Source organism: Panthera pardus, unplaced genomic scaffold (assembly GCF_024362965.1).
Source record: "Panthera pardus isolate Hobbes unplaced genomic scaffold, ASM2436296v1 HiC_scaffold_141, whole genome shotgun sequence".
Lineage (NCBI taxonomy): Eukaryota > Metazoa > Chordata > Mammalia > Carnivora > Felidae > Panthera > Panthera pardus.
The window spans coordinates 5,001-7,500 of record NW_026526701.1 but is presented as its reverse complement, the minus strand read 5'-3'; the positions used below and the strand labels follow the sequence as shown (position 1 = coordinate 7,500).

The following is a 2,500-nucleotide window of genomic DNA, read 5'->3' as shown; positions in this document are numbered from 1 at the left end:
GCGCGCCAGGAGGAGCCCCGCGAGGCCAGGGCGGAGGGGCGACGAGAGGACCGGAACGCCGGCCCCCGGGAAGAGGCCGCGGTCCGCACCCGCCCGGTTCTCCGGCCGACACCCAACGACGCAAAACACCCCAACGACGCCCGAGCCGCCAGCCCCCCCTACCGACGACCCCCCCCCCCCAACGCACCAACAACCCCCTTTCCCCTCCAAACCCTCCGCGAGGGAGGGAGGGAGAGAGAGAGAGAGCGAGAGCGCGGGAGGGGAGAGAGCCGGGAGGGGAGGGGGGACGGGGAAGGCAGGGTGCGCGCACGCGGGACGGACACGGCGGAACGGCGGGCGGGCAGGCGGGAGCACGGGCCGGCGGCACAGGCGGGAGCCCTGCCGGGGTTGGAAGGCGGAGGGGGGGGGCGAGGAACGGGGGGTCGGGCAGGGCCCGAGGCGCGGGACGCGCCGCCTCGCGACGACCCCGGAGGGGGAACCGCGGCGAGCGGCGCGGGGCGGGGGAGCGAGGGGGGGAAGCGGGCGCGGGCGTGGGGGGGGTCCGAGCGCGGCGGTCGCCCCCGACCGCCGGCCCTTTTCCCCCCACGCGACGCACCCGGCCTCCCCCCACACACGTCCCACGTGCCCCGCGCTCCCACCGCGGCCCCGGACCGGGCCCGGCGGACGGCGCGGCACGCCTCCAGCCACAGAGACCCCCGCGGAGAACCAACACCCCCCCAACACCGCGACAACGCGGGCTCGGGGCACGCAGTGCGGCGCGGCCGCAACCCGGGGGGAAGCGCGCAGCGGCGGGCGACGCCGCGGCGTCCCGCGGGCCGCCGCCGGGGCACGCATCCCCGGGGCGCAGCCCCGCGCGCGACTCGGCCTCGGCGCGAGCCGCCCCGACAGGGCAAAGGGGGCCGGGATCGCCGGCGGGGAGCGGGGGCGGGGCCGCGGCTCAGGCCCCCGACCGCACGGCCGCGGACCGGGAGAGGAGGGGGCCACGGCCGGACCGCCGCGGTCGCCGCCCGGGGCAAGGCGGCGAGAACGACGGCGCTCCGGATCCGCGCCTCCACCCCCCACGACGGCCCGCGGGACCGCGCGGCACGGGGCACCGCAAAACCCTCCCGAGACCCGGGCGGCGATCCCAAAGACCGCGTGCGGCACGAGGGATCTCCTCCAGAGGGACCGCGGCGGCGGCCGCGGCCCTCAGGCGCGAGCTCTCCTCGCCCTTCCCTTTTCTCGCGGGCGGCGACCGGCCGCCTCGGCCTCTCCCCCCCAGCCCCACCTCTCCCCCCCCCCCAACCACCCCACGCCACCGCCCCACGGGCGCCGGCCCCCAGCCCCCGTCCCACGCCCTCCCACGTCCCACACACAGGCCACCGCCGAGCGGACCCGGCGGGGCGAGGCGGGGGCGAGGGGGGTGCTGAGGGAGGCGGCGGGGACCGGACACACGGGGCCGGGGAGGGGGCGGGGAGGAGGAGGAGGAGGAGGAGGAGGAAGGAGGGAGGGCCGGCAGCGGCGGCCACCGTCGTCTGCACTTAGGGGGACGGAGGGCCCGGCGGCCAGGACGACCCTCTCCCCGGCCCGCAGACGACCCCGCACACCGAACCGCCGCGCAGGCGGGCGTGGCGGGGCGCACTCGGGCAGGGGCGGGCGCCGGCGGGACAGGCCCTGCGAGGGAACCCCCAGCCGCGCCTTACCCCCGGGAGAGAGACCCACCCGGGGGAGGCGATTGATCGGCAAGCGACGCTCAGACAGGCGTAGCCCCGGGAGGAACCCGGGGCCGCAAGTGCGTTCGAAGTGTCGATGATCAATGTGTCCTGCAATTCACATTAATTCTCGCAGCTAGCTGCGTTCTTCATCGACGCACGAGCCGAGTGATCCACCGCTAAGAGTCGTACGAGTTTTTGTGATCGCCGGGAGGGCCAACCCCGAAAAGGGGCGACCCCCCCAACCTGGCACAGCACATCCCCGAAGGGTGCCTCCGGCCGGCCAGCGAGAGACAACAAAGACCAGACTCCGAGAGGTCGGAAGGGTTGGAACAGGGCAAGTCCAGCAGCCCGCCCCGCCACGCGGACGACGCGCGGGGCGAGCTCGGAACAACCCCACAGGCGCCCAGGGGGTTCCCGCCTGTCCCCTCCCCCCAACACACACCCAAGGGACACGGGGCGCACGCACACGCACACGCTCACGCACCACCCGGCAGCCGCCGGGCAAGCCCCCTCCCGGCAACCGGGGAGGGCCGTGGCGCGGGCGCAAGCGCGGCGGCGCCCCGGCCTGGGGCGGCGGGGGGCGGGCAGCGGAGTCTGGAGGAGACACGGGAAGACCAGCCTCCACGGCTCCCCACGGGCCCGACCGCCCCGACCCGAGGCGGACGGGCGACCCCCAAAGGGTCTTTAAACCTCCGCGCCGGGACGCGCTAGGTACCTGGACAGGATGGAGGCGGGCGAGGTGGGTGGGGGACGAGGGAGCCCGCGACACCGCCAACCACCTCGACGCCGGCCCCCCCGGGGCCGCG

At 77.1% G+C, this 2,500-nt stretch overlaps 1 non-coding gene across 1 annotated transcript; it reads right to left on the bottom strand.

Moving 5' to 3' along the window:
• Nucleotides 1–1,726: 1,726 nt before the first annotated feature.
• Nucleotides 1,727–1,879, bottom strand: LOC128776923 (5.8S ribosomal RNA). The gene has a single exon (XR_008422047.1). It is a non-coding gene; the product is annotated as a 5.8S ribosomal RNA (ribosomal RNA).
• Between the last annotated feature and the right edge of the window lie 621 nt (nucleotides 1,880–2,500).